The following is a 14,873-nucleotide window of genomic DNA, read 5'->3' as shown; positions in this document are numbered from 1 at the left end:
CAATTTAGTTTTGACTTTGAAAAAATATACTAACGGAAGCTAAGTCAACGTTAACTCTTGGTATATGATTATTATTATTCTTTTGTAATATCTAATATGTGCTAAGGGCATCCAATAAAAAATAATAAATTTTTATAAAAAATAATTTAATATTATTAATTCATTAGATTTTGTGAGATTTTAAATAAATGTTTATTATATATATATATATATAAATATAATTTTATTGTGAATCTTTAAATATATATAATTAATAAGCTTTTATAAAAAAATATAGTAAAATATATTTAGTAATTTTTTCATTTTAGTTTTAAAATAATATCTTAAAAATACTTGTTAATTTTTTTATTTTTATTTTAAGAATGGGCTATTTCTTCTAGTAGGAATTAAGAGCAGGTGGGATATTTATTGATATTACAGCGATCTATCTGACCAGAATTCAAATTTAATTAATCAATACATGATAAATTTACATTACTAATAAACAAAAATTATAATTTGCTACAAATATTTTATTTGTTTTATTTTTGTGAGTAACACTTTTAAATAGAAATCTTTATTATGAGTGAGTTGGTTGTTCATATAATGATATAAATGGAGTCATTTTTTGGGTTGCATTGGATACCATCTCAGCATCGCGTACGTTGTTATATTATTAAACGCAAAAATTAACTCCTGCCATCCCGTGCTGCTCCTTGCGCCTAAGAGTCAGAGGGTTCAGAAGCCAAAGCCCCACATTGATGATGGCTTAGAATCTCCCTGTTTCTTTCTGTTGTTTCGGTTATAATTTATATTTATATATATTATCATTTTCTTTAATTCTACTTTCCTTCCCTATATTTTCACGCCTATATTCTAGTTTCTCTAATATTAGTGATTTGCTTTTAATTTTTTATATTTTATTTGATACTCATTTAAATATTTTATATATTTTTCTTTATTTATTGTATAAATTAATAAAATGTTAACTTAATTTCAATTTTTGCTCTACGTACGATTTTGGTTTCTTAATCTTTGTTGTTCACATTTTGCTAGCTTTTGAAATGTACGATTTTGGTTTCTTAGTTTTATTGTTCACATTTAATTTTGTTAGCTTTTGAAATGTATGATTTTGGTTTCTTTGTTTTAATTTTTCACATTTAGGATAAAAGATTAAAATCGAGTACTTAAAAAATTTTAAAAAAATTAAATATGAATAAAATAAATTACATATACATTAAAATATAAAGACAAAAAATATTTTTTTATTTCAATTTAAATTGTGACTTATGATTAAAAAACTAATTTAAATATAAATGAATTATAATATTATTAAATACACGTTATTTATTAATTATACTTTAAATATCTACGAAACATACATTATGATTGTATTATTAAAAGAATATATATATTTATATATTATTTGATGAAAATTATTGTTTAAAGAAACAAGAAAAAGTATAAGAAAGATAAGTCTTAATTTATTTTGTTTAATAATAACAAACTAATGAAAAGAAAGCGTTATCCAACAAAATATAATTAAAAGTTTTAAGCATAATAATTAGCTTTACAAAAAATTATATTTATAATGAACACTTTCTATATTTTGTTTTAACTTTTTAATAGCAACAACCAAATAAGAGATATTACTATTATAATCTTGATTATTTAAAGTAATCAGATAGCATCTTTAGAATCACTTTAAAAAATGATAATAAATAAACTTATATTATTCACTAACTGTAAACTAAACAAAATAACCTATAATTTCACATATGAAAAGGAGCAATAACTTACTCTACACAAGAACCTAATTATAAAAACTCCATCAACTCTACAAACAAAGTCTTCACAAGCAACAATATTCAAATAATCCAAAATAAAGCCATTAACATTAATCTTTAAGCAATTCAGAGGAGGAAAAATATGCTCAATAAGAACAAATTGTTGTAAGCCTTTAGGCATTATGGAACCTGAATTGTCAAGCAATTGAACCAACTAAAAAAACATATGATAAAATCTTAAACTAGAATATGAAGAGAAGTAGATTTTTTTACTAAAAATCAAAGAATTTCTATCATATCAAAGGTTTCAAGTTACTATTTCAAAAATCAAGTTCTACTTGTTATTATTGGCAAACTTTTAACCCAAATTAAACTTAAGCCAATTACTAAGATCAAAACTAAAAGTTTACACTAATTAGCTTAAAAATTGAAACCATTCCAAACATTAGAGGCATAAAAATAGTTTCTTAACATATGCATCATTGTTTTAGGGACAACTAAACATCTAGACACAATTCAAATGTAGACAAATCTCTGTTGAGCTCTTTATACATTAATTAACAACTTACTATTTACAACTTTCAACAAATATAGTTTAAACTTTGGAAGAAAGTGATATGAAGAAAACATATGATAAGCAAACTTAATTGAAAATTCACTATCATTAGATAAAGACCATATAGGAATATAATCCACAATCCTATATTTAAGAGGGATAATAGTATAGATATGATTACAAATTGGAGGGAAAAAAAAAACCTAATTTTGTCCTAATCTCACCCTTCCAATAAAACAAACAGACCAACAAGAATGCTAGTATCTAAATTTTCAACATAACAACCAGCAAGAAAGTTGAGATTGTCAATCATAAGAACACCTAATTATCAATCCAAAACTAAATTATCATATCATTCTTAATTTTCCAATCTAAGCACTTATATAGAAGAGATTTGAGCCAAAATCTTTCAAGTATTAAAGACTTTTCTAATGTGACTCCACATTAAAGAATTCCTTATCTTAAACCTAATTTAACTTTAAGGGGTAAGACTAAAGATCATAAGGAGAATTAATAAATTTTAAACCTAAATTTATTATATAAGCCATATTTAATTTATGAATATCCCTAAAACTTAAACTTCCTTTTGCCTTGAGAGCATAAATTTTATTCTAACTAATTAAATGACATTTCATATTCTACAAGGAATCTCATATGAATTGCCCACAAATCTTGTGTATTCCCTCACATACATAATTTGAAATTTAATGAGTTTGAAGGAAATAAGTAGAAATACTCATTAGGTTAAAGTGAGAAAAAGTAACCCCTCTAACCCTAGATAATGATTTAGCTTTCCATTAAGAGAGCTTATTCTTAATTGTACCATTAATCCAACATATGCAAATTTATTAGGCCTACTTGAAAAAATTAGGAATACCTAAAGAGGATTAATTTTTTTAAAATTTGAACAATATCTAACACATCACTGATTTGTTTAGTCATACTATTGTCAATGCTATTAGAAATATAATGCTAGATTTATTTTTATTAATCCAGTGACTAGAGGTAATACAAAATTTATCTAACACCTGGTTAATTTTAAAAGTTTGGTTTAAAGATGCTTTGAAAGTTAAAATACTATCATATGCAAAAAAGATATGTGAAATTTTAGGATTATTCAAACCAAAAAAGAAGGGAACCCAACTATCTAAATCCACTTTATCCCTAATACAATGGGCTAACTTCTCAATGCAAAGAACAAAAAAGTAGGAAGAAATTATATCTCCCCTATTACCTCTAAAAGACTTAAAGGAATTATAAAGGTTACCATTTTAATTTACACACATATAAAAAGAAGAGATTATTTACAAACAATTCATAAATCATATTAAAAATCCACCTTTTATGATTAAAAATATTACTAAAAGTAGATTGTTCCAATCAAATATCTTTTCATTAAATTTATGAATATTCTTAGCCCAAGAATAATTATTAGATCAAAATTTCTTAACTTGGCTAAGAAAATCACTATGACACAGTCAAGAGGCTAAAAATTTAAAATTAGGACAAAAGCTTCTAACTTGATTTATAAATCTAATTTTAAGTCAAAGAGCAACATGATCTTAGGAAACTTGAAGGAAAAAGTCTCTCCATAGTAAATCAATAACCACTTTATCTAAGCATACTTTTAAATCTCTTTGTTGCCATGTAAAAGGAACACCCTTAAAAGTTTAGATAATCGAAAAAAATTTAAATAGGTAGCAAATTTTGATATTCAAATTCCTAAATAAAATAGAATTAAAATTCATAGTCACATACCAAGGAATATTCAAATTATAACTAATACCAATTAACTCATCTTAAAGTAATGATTTAAGATGATTCTAAGGACTAGCATAGATGATTGAAAGTAACTATAAATAATTCAATTTTTTCATATTCTAAAGGCACCAAATACCTCTAAAGAACTAAACAACATTCACCTTAACAACTAATAAATCTAGATTTTATTAAGTTTTTAGTTAGTTTTTTAGATTCTTTTTAATAAAAAAAAGTGTGTTTTGGAAGATGAAAATTTCATAAAAAAATATAATTGTTCAATAAATTTAATTTTTATTTTTAGTAACTCAATTTGTTTAGATTTAATAGAGTTCTTGTGCAAATTTTGTTGTTGAATTAGTTTTACAAGAGATTCTAAAGAAAAACACTTGATTTAGAAACCTTAAGAGGTCAATAGAGCTAAGTATAGATACTTTGAGTGCAGAAAGTGAATATTCTAACGACATAGAAGTCAATTGAGGTTTGACATAATCACTTTTATTGTTGAAAGTAAGCATTCTAGAGACTTTGGGATTGAAATATGATGAACGTAGTCATTTTCACCACCAAAAGTGAGCATTGCAAAGGCTTTGAAGGGAGCAGATAATGCATGTACTCACTTTAAAGGGGAAAACTGACCACTTTGAGAGCTTTGAAAAGGATACATGGTGCGCGTAAGCACTCTTATCATTGAAAGTAAAAGTTCTAAAGAACAAATGTGAGGATATATGATGCGCGTAAACACTTTTAGCATCAAATGTGAATGTTCTAGAAGCTGTCAAGAGAGAAGACCCTGCAGATCATCACTTTAGTGTAAAAAGTGAGTGTTCCATAAGTTGTCAAAAGAGAAGACCCTGCGCGTGATCACTTTTATTGCAGAAAGTGAGTTTCAAAACTTGTTAAGAGAGAAGAGCTTATGCGTTAATATTCTGGGCATCAAAACTGATCATGCCAGAAACACATGAAATCAATTAAGGTACTTAGGAATTCAGATAACAATCTGTTTTGCAATTAAAGAATAGGTGAAATCAATCATAACTTTATTTGAATTGTAACTTCATTTCTCAAACCTTCACTTTGACTTCTATTTTCTTTTATTTTGCTGCACTTTTATGTTCTTGTCTCAAACATTCAAACCTTATCAAATTTTATTAGCTCAAATAGTTTTTCATCTTGCGAATTGGTAATTGATTGTATTAACCCCTGTCAATACTCGGAACTCACAATTCTATATTTTATTATTTATTACAATTACTTAGTACACTTACTAGATAAGAATTCTACGCAATAACAACCTCATCAAAATTAATTTTTTTGAAAATCAAATTAGCTTTGTTATTACTAACTTTAAGCACTAAAATAATAATAAAGTCCAAGTTATATAGTCTACGTCATTAACTAATCTAAAATATAAAAAAGCTCATCCAACACTGCAATTGCAAAACATATAATTCTTTAAACACTATTTGATTGAGTAAATTGCACAACTATTGTGGCCTGAGGATCCTAAGATTGAAACTAAATTTTAAGGTTCTTCCTATAATCAATATTACTAATACCTTTTCTAGGTTGGTCTAGATCAAAAGAAATTAGAAGGGGAAGGTAAGAAACATCCTAAGAACCTGAATTATGCCTTTCACCTATCCTTAAAATATTTGTTATAAACCTTTCATCTTTAAATTTACTATAAAGTTTATGTTGATACCTGGACATAATTCTCATACTATCACTATTATAATTCTAATTCTCTTTTATCACTGAATTTTGTAAAGTTAGAATAGTAGATAGATTATCTTTAGAAATTAAGACCTCTTTTTTATATTTGGACAAATTGTCGTTAAAGTGAGATCTCTTTCTTAAAGCTTTAGAACCCCAAGTTTTTTAATGTTGAAACAATGCTTAAAGCCTACTTTTTTAAGATTATGATACTACTAATTAGGCACCATTGAGGAGTTAACAAATTTACTAACATAGTTATCAGTCTAAGGTTGAATTTTAGCAATTCACTTATCTAAATCATTGTTAACCAATTGAAACCTTGACCCTAACCCTTTCTCATTATTAGATAGACCAGTGATTTATATATTTTGACCTAAATTGACATACTTTTTTTCTTTTGAGATCTTTTCACTAATATCTAGGGTCCAAAAGCCTCTTGGTCAACATCATCAGCAAACATTCAGGGTGCATTAACTACTTTCATAGGATCATACCTTCCTTCTTCATTATTAGTATTAATCTTCTTACTACTCTCCCCATTCTGATTCATTAGTCTCTCAAAACTATCCTATTATTTATTCTTAGAAAACTATTTAGTCTAAGGCCATATTTTTCATATAAAAATATATTAAGTGTAATCTTTCATGTTAAATGTTGAACCTATAACCTAAAACTTTAAAATATGGTATTAGTTTCCTCTTAAGGTCAATCTCAATACAAATCTTGACAAACTTCACGTAGATTAAATTGCATATGCATTATGAAAATTAATTTTAAGTATGGTATCTAATGTAGAACAAAGTTGCTATAAAATTAGAAATCCTGACCCACACAACAACTTTCCTAAAAGAGTGGTCTCTAGTCTTAAAGAAAGGTCACCAACATTGGATAAACAAATAATGATATAAAACTAAACTTAATGCAAGGAACAAACGAAATGAAATTTGTGATTTTTTGTTCTATCCCAAAAGGAAAACTTCTTTCTTTAGGGAAATACGAGTCTTATGTCAAAGAAGTTGAATTTGGGACCCACCGGAGCCAATCATATAAGAATATTATAGATATCATCTCTTCTTCTAAACTATTTTTAACAATAGTGAAAAAAATAAAGAGGTGGGAATGGTAAGGGGAAAAGGTGAAGCTGCTCCTTGGGCTTGGCTGACTTGATTGTCGTTGGTGGTTGTGGCAGGAATGAATGATGGGTAAGGTTAAAAATAGAATTAGTAATAGATATACACACCAATTAAATTGAATATCAGATCAATGGTAGCGCTTTCTATGCTATAATTTAAAGGATACATGGGTTTAAGATTCTGACTCTTAGTCTTTCAGGGGTTGTAGTTTTTATTTGAGCGGGGGTATCTTCAAATAAGAATGAGGCTCGTCCCAGAAATGGGGCGGGGAAGGAGAAGTGGGCATGTGAGTCTCCTTCACTTGACTATCAATATTAAAATGAGGTTTGAAAGGCTATCATTAGTAGGCGGACAAGTGAACATTCCAGTATGATTGGGGAGAGAATAAGGTAGGCACTGTGAATCAGGCTATTCGTGAAAGGAAATTTGTATAAAGGCGGCAAAACTACATCTTTTAATAAGAACCACTCATAGAATGAGGACGAATATCTTTTTTGACTATCCGTATCTAAGGTTCAGTGATGACTTATGATATTCACCCAAAGGAAGCTCCTTACTTACGGGTGTGGGACTAGAGTGTAGGAAACATTGGTTATCAGAAGCCCAGAGGATGAACCCTATCTCTAGCTGAGTACGACTTATGCGCAGAGGAAAGTATAACCTTTTTGGCAAAATGCTTTTTTTTCCCTTGATTATGGAGAGCGGGAGTATTAGTTTTCATTTTTTGAAAGAAAGTAGGCACGGGACCAACAGCCAAGCCAGCCATGCTAGACCAGAAAGAAGCCAAAGAAAGCTAAGCACTAACGAATAGCCTGCTTCCCCAACCCATCGATGAACACTTCCTATAGCATCGTACTCGGGGTTTCTACATCTTTAGCTATAGACTCTTATTCCTTCAATGCATATCTTCTGTCCGGGCAGTCGCCCTTCTTTTCTTTTATAGTCAAGTTGGCATTTTCCTCTGAGATTGCGTCTACGCGAATGCATATCTAGACATGGTGTCTTTCCCCCGAAACTTACCTTTAAAGGAATAGTTGGATTGTCCCTCCTTTTTTGAAAGGAGTGGATCATTTCCATAAATAGAACTCTCAGTCTTCTTTTTGGTTTAGCTACTTAGCTTGAGTAAGACTTCATTTCTGGGTTAAGATTACTTTCTCCTATAGGACCGTCCCTTCTTTCCTGATAGATAGCGTTAGTACAGAGATTAGGCTCTTCCACCTACATAGAAAGCAACCTTACCTTAGATCATATCCCAGCCTGGTAAGTAAGAAATGGATTGCCATCCTACTAGAAGAAAGAAAAAGAATAGATTGAAGTAGCGGGACTATAGACTACGAAAGTAGCGCTTTCTACGGGTAGATTAACATACTCGATTAGGTCCGGGGTTGGAATACCTGGTTCCAGTACTACAAACCAAAAGTTGCTCGATAGGAAGAGCTTCTTTATAAAAAAAGAGAAATGACATTTCATAATAGAGGAAAGATGGTAGCCTAGTTTGGATTCAAGGTATGCCATAAGGCTATCTGAGTTCACATATGTCCTTGCTTATCCTCTTTTCAGAAGGACCAAGTGCTCATAACACGGGATATCCATAAGAAAAGTAAGAAGGAACCATAGCTGCTAGAATAATCTAACTAAACCTCTAACTCTGGTCTTTTCTTTTATTCAGGGAGAAACTTGATATCTTAGTTCGGACTAAACAAGATAAGCTGGTGAGGTAAATACTGCTTAAAGAGAGGTTGTTACAAAAAGAATTTAGTGATTTACCTAAGACTTGAATTAAGGTTCTGCTTATTTAGAGGGAAGCAAGTGCGCCAAGCTAAACAATCTCTACGAATAATATTTATTACCAAAGTGTTGTTCGCAATCTAACACTAGCAAGTGCATTAGGATTGCAGCAAGTGATGAGTAAATTTAAGATCAGAATATCGTCTCCACAGGGAATTTAGGTTTCAAGTACCACTTCACAGAATTATAACCATTTGAGCCATACGAATTTTGGAATGAGATTTGTAACATATAACAGCAGTAAACCAAAGCAATTAAAGTAAAGAACTTGCAGAAAAACAGAGTATGTAATGAAATGAGATAGGAATGAAGAATAGTTATGAATTTACTTCACAAGAATATTAGTATTAATTCAATTATGCCTCTGAACATTCAAGAACTTGGTTAATTGACAATCAGTTTCGCATAGCAATAGCCAAAGGTTAATTCCTTAACTCATTGACCCTAACAAGCAACTAAACCACCCTAATCCCTTAGGTGAAGTTCAATTCCAAGTTACATTAAGACTTAGAACCTTAAGATTGCATAATTAGGTCTCCTTATCCCTAAGAAATCCCCAAATTCTGATTGCTAACTCAGATCAGAGAAGCAAATCCAACTTCCATTGGTAATTGTCCCTCTAAGATGAATCAAATGAATTTCTATTCATAGATTGCAAGAAAAATAGAATTCACAATTCAATTAATCTAATAAATCAAAATTCAGAAGCAAGAGTCAAATTAATACATCAATTCGAGTTCCATAAACCCCTAACTAAAAGAAAACTACTCAGACATGGGAGAAGAGAAAGAGAAAGAAGAAGGAGAAGAAGAAAAACTCCAAGAAGTCATGGCCGGAAGCTCCAATCCGATTCCTCTTTGTGGAAGCTTCAAGACTTGACCCCAATCTTCTCTCTCAATCTCTCTCAACGAGATCTAACAGAAAAATGAAAAAATAAAACTGAACTCTGAAAAATCTGCACGTTTCTGTCATTTATAGAATTTTCCAGATTTGCGCGTTATCACTTTTATGAGAAATAGTAGCCACGCAGAAGGTTTATGGTTGCGCGTTAACACTTTTATGAGAAAAAGTGACCACGCGCAACTTTCCTGATATTGAAGGCTCTCTGGAACTATCACTCTTGTTAATAAAAGTGACTACGCAGAGCTCAAGTGGTTGCGCGTGATCACTCTTATGAATAAAAGTGATTACGCGCAACTTGCCAGGTTGAAGGCTCTCTGGAACGTTCACTTTCGCTGATAATAGTGATCACGCAGAGCTTTTCCTGATATTTGCCTCTCTAGAATGCTCACTTTTACTGATAAAAGTGATAACGCCCAACATGTTGAGTTTGAGACTTCACAGGATCTCTCACTTTTCCTAGCGGAAGTGATAACGCCCAAGCTTTCTTCTTCTTTGAACTCTGGAGTGATCACTTTTACTGATAATAGTGATCACGCCCAGTCTGCACTTTCTTGGTCTTGTGTTTTTGGAGTCCAGACTTGCTTCTTTCTTCTTCCTTGTCATCAAACCTCCATTTCCATGATCCTTGCTCAATTTATTCCTTCAAAAACAAGATTAAAAACTTAATTCCTAAGCAAAAATTTCACAATTGCTAAAATAACTACATATGTAAACAAAATTCAATTCCTTCTCTTTTTCTAAGTTTTTCTGCTTTCTTTATATATTTTTCTTATCATTTGTGTTAGAATTATGCTAAAATATCAGTCAAAATATGGATTCATCACAAAGTAGTCCCGCCTGTCTATGTCTATAAAGACAGATAAAGTGCTCTTTCACCTAATCCCAGGGATACAGGGATAAGCGGTAGGTCTAAGAGAGTAAGGTCAGTAAAACTATAAATCATGCAAAGCTTTAGTTTCAAACTGTCCAGGGGGCAAGTCAAGCAGAGAGTGCTTTCAAGGAATGAAGTTTTTTAAGTACTATAGTACAGGTAAACTTCGTTTTAAAGAGGTATCCGACTCAACACAATCAGTCACTTAATAGGGCTTCTCACATTAGTTCGTGACAAAGAAAGAGCAAACTAGGCAGAAACAAGATATGCTATTAAACATGGGGAGACCTCTCGGGCTTTCTATTCCTATTCCATAATAAGCCCTACCTAATAGTATAGTACTAGGATCAAGGTTCGTGTTCGTGTTCAAGAATGGGCTGCTAAAGCCTTTTATTTGCCTTTCATGACGATGAATGAATAGTCTTCTCCCTCTGATCATGATCATGGCTTGCTTACCGGGACTTCACTTTTCCCTTGGATGGAAGTAGCCTCGTCTCGTGGCGCCGGTATCGACCATCGCACGAGCAGAGTGGCCATTTCATTCAGCACTATCTCAACATACATAAGCCCAGCAGACGTAGGCTTCTAATGGGTGATCGCATTCCGCAACTGTAACGGATTCACCCTAGGTGTTCTTCCCTCTTGTCCTCGGCAACCAGCAAGTTTCTCCTTCATCGGACAATCTCGTGCCTGAGGAGGACTCTTACAAATGAAAGAGCCAGAGTCCGCCGGCCTTCTTTGCTGTCCATCTGTGTGAGAGGCATTCTTCAACTTCTGGCCCGATTTCTTCTTGTCAATTTCAACCCCTCTGTTGTGCACTAAGAACTTTAGGAAGTTTCCTGCTGTTACGCCAACATTTTTACGGGTTCATCTTCAAGCCGTGTTCTCGCGCTCAAACACTGTCTTGAGATCAGACAAATAACCCGAAGGGAAAGACTTCACAACTACATCGTCAATATACACCACCTCTACGATGTTGACAATAAAGTAATGGAAGATGAGGTTCATTGCTCGCTGGTAGGTAACTATAGCGTTATTCAGACCGAAGGGCATCACCTGCCAGTAAAATAGTCCGTCCAACAGCACCCGGACAACGGAACGCCGTTTTTGCCTCATCCTCTTTGGAGATGAAAAGAAGATTATACCCTAAGTGACCATCCATGAATGAAAGAATTTATTGTCTAAGGCCATATTTTTCATATAAAAATATATTAACTGTAATCCTTCATGTTAAATATTGAACCTATAACCTAAAACTTTAAAATATGGTATTAGTTTCCTCTTAAGGTCAATCTCAATACAAATCCTTACAAACTTCACGTAGATTAAATTGCATTTGCAATATGAAAATTTATATTAAGTATGGTACCTAATGTAGAACAAAGTTGCTATAAAATTAGAAATCCTGACCCACACAACAACTTTCCTAAAAGAGTGGTCTCTAGTCTTAAAGAAAGGTCACTAACATTGGACAAACAAATAATGATATAAAACTAAATAAGGACCATCAAATAAAGTGTTGTAAAATATTCATATTTTCCTCTAATTTCTCTTTCTTTTGTTTCTTTTGGTATTTAATTTATTCCTTATTTATGTAATTATCATAATTGAGTATGAATCACACCAATGATTTTAGCATAAAAGTACTTATCATAGTTATATAAATATGCACTACTGTACGTTTTAAAAATCATAAAAAAAAATACATTCAAATATATTGTTTAGTACTTTGTTCAAGTTGGTATTAGAGTTCCCGATCGTGGGGGCTTTGCTTCCATATTCTAAAATTTTATCCACCTTCATTGTAGCATCAATGTTTGTACTAGTTGTCTTCATTACAACTTTATCGTGCTTGGTCAAATCTCATAACTATTCTTCATTGGAGATATTCGATCATGTCAAGAACCACACCAAGTAAATTGACATCCATAAGTAAGCCTATTCCCAAAGACCTGATACTAGATGATGTATCTTGCGGTAGAACTGTGGTGCAATTTTTCACACGCGTATAAGTTACGTGCCATCTTGTTAGTATCAAAGATCGACATTGTTGACACCAGAAGACTTGTCAGCTCTTACTCTTCCTATTTTGCTTATTTCTTTTGCCACAACTGCCATTGTTACGGTTGTATCCTGCAAAACTTGTGTGCTTTTTTTATTTTTTGTTATTTTTTTTTGTACATTGCTATGTCATAATGGTTGAAATATGATCTCTAAAGGTCACTCAACAACCTAAACCTGCTAATTTGATGTTGTTGACCTCTAATGATCTTTCAACATTACCTTCTACTAACTTAGTCAATGGTTGGAAGTATCTCATATAAGCATAATTTATTCAAAAGATGTTAAAGGGTCGAAAGAGGTTGATTGATATTGAAGAGGATGCTCCTACTGCGAAGGGCCCACAATATGAGATATTGAATTATGATGAATCTTTCATTATGATAGCCAGAATTACTTGTTCTTCACTACTCGGGAGAAATGGGACAACCTTCGTCTATCTCTAATCTAGTGGATACTTGAAAGTGAAGTAAGCTAATCTGGTTCGAGTTGAACATTTTCCTTTTAGCTGTGTAACTTGGTCTATTGGTCTAGTGCTCTTTGGTTACATGTCTAAGCATGACATCTCCACTTATTATAAGTTTGAAAGTAGAATCTTTAGTGCCAAACAAGATTCTTTCTTAGTAACTAATTACTATAAGCATATAAATGGTTTATGGGTAGAACTAGTTCAACACCAAAACCTGAAATTGAAGAACAATAATGATGTTGTTACCATATTATAATCTACTTAGAGGTCAAGAATTTTCAAGTTTTTATTCATACTTAATCTTGAATATGATCTTATTCGAGCTCAGATTCTCGAGAAGGAAAAACTTCCTTCACTTTATGAGGCATTCTTCATTGTTTAAAGCAAAGAGAATAAGAGGATGGTTATAATAAATGAGAAACTTGCTAAAAACTCTACCTTAACATCTGGCAAGATTTTCAAAACTGGAAACATTTTAGGATCCAAAAAATTGCCTATAAAAGGAATAATCATTAATGCTCTTATTGCAAAAGGAGTGATCACACCATGGATACTTGTTTCAAAATTCAAGAGAAGAAGAATGTGCTCAATCACTTAGGCAAATTTAAAAGCTAAGCACAAAGATAAGCTAATCAAGCAATATATGATGTGAAGAATGCAAAAAAAGAACAATTAACTCAACCTAATGAGGAGGAGATACTAACATTAATAGTTAAGGTGGAACACTTGAAAAACCTCATGAAGTCTCTCAGTAAGTTATCTAGTACTTGGTCTTTTGCAATGACTGCTAAAAATTTTAGGATCATTTTTTTTAATATTTTTTGTACTATGCCTAAGGATTTCTAGATAGTTGACTTTGGTACTATTGACTATATGACACCTCATTCTTCTTATTTCTTCACCAACTCTAACTCATCTATCAACTAATATATTATTGTTACTAATAGGTCCCATACCTTAGTTGTCAGGAGTGGTACTATTCCCTTAATCCTTATTTACCTCTTTATAATGTGTTACATGTTTCTAAACTATCTAATAATCTAATTTCTATCCAAAAACTTACCTAATAGTAACTATTTTCCCTTTCTATTGTGTCTTTTAGGATCTTACCATGGGAAAATGATTGAAACTGTTATGAAACATGAAGGGTTATATTTTCTACAAAGCATGTGAATAAAGGAGAATGGAAGACAAATAGTGCCACAATCTTGCCTTCAAATGAGTTTAAATTATATAACATTTCAAATTTAGCTTCAACACAAACGTTTAGGTCATCCCCCATTTAGTATTCTTAGGTCTATGTTACCCTATTTATTTTTAAAAGAGTCCATTGAATCTAATCATTGTGATATTTGTCAATTTGCAAAATATTATCGTGCAACCTTTCTTAGAAATAATAAAAGTGTTGAGCCATTTAACCTTGTTTATTCTGATGTGTGGGGACATATTTTTATCTCTAATATTTTTGGTGCAAAATAGTTTTTTTCTTTTATTGATGATTGCTTTTGAATAACATAGATATATTTGATGAATGATAAAATTAAAATTGTACAACTTTTTTAAAATTTTTTCAAATGGTTCGAACCCAGTTTAGAAAAATGACAATGACTATGTTTTGATAATGGAAAATAATGTGTGAACCAATCCTTTTCTAAGTTTTTAAAAAAGAATGGTGTTTTTTTATGAGCTAATATATATTGACACCATATAGAAAAATGTGGTTGGTAAGAGAAAATTTTGTTATATGCTTAAAGTTGCCAAAGTTGTTGTTTTCTATATGTTTGTTCCTCATTTTTATTAGGGAGAAGTAGTGTTAACAATTTGATAAATATATTACTTACTTGTGTTT

Source organism: Abrus precatorius, unplaced genomic scaffold (assembly GCF_003935025.1).
Source record: "Abrus precatorius isolate BTA unplaced genomic scaffold, Abrus_2018 Scaffold2, whole genome shotgun sequence".
Taxonomy (NCBI): Eukaryota; Viridiplantae; Streptophyta; class Magnoliopsida; order Fabales; family Fabaceae; genus Abrus; species Abrus precatorius.
The sequence above is the reverse complement of the archived record's forward strand: the minus strand, read 5'-3'. Positions refer to the sequence as shown.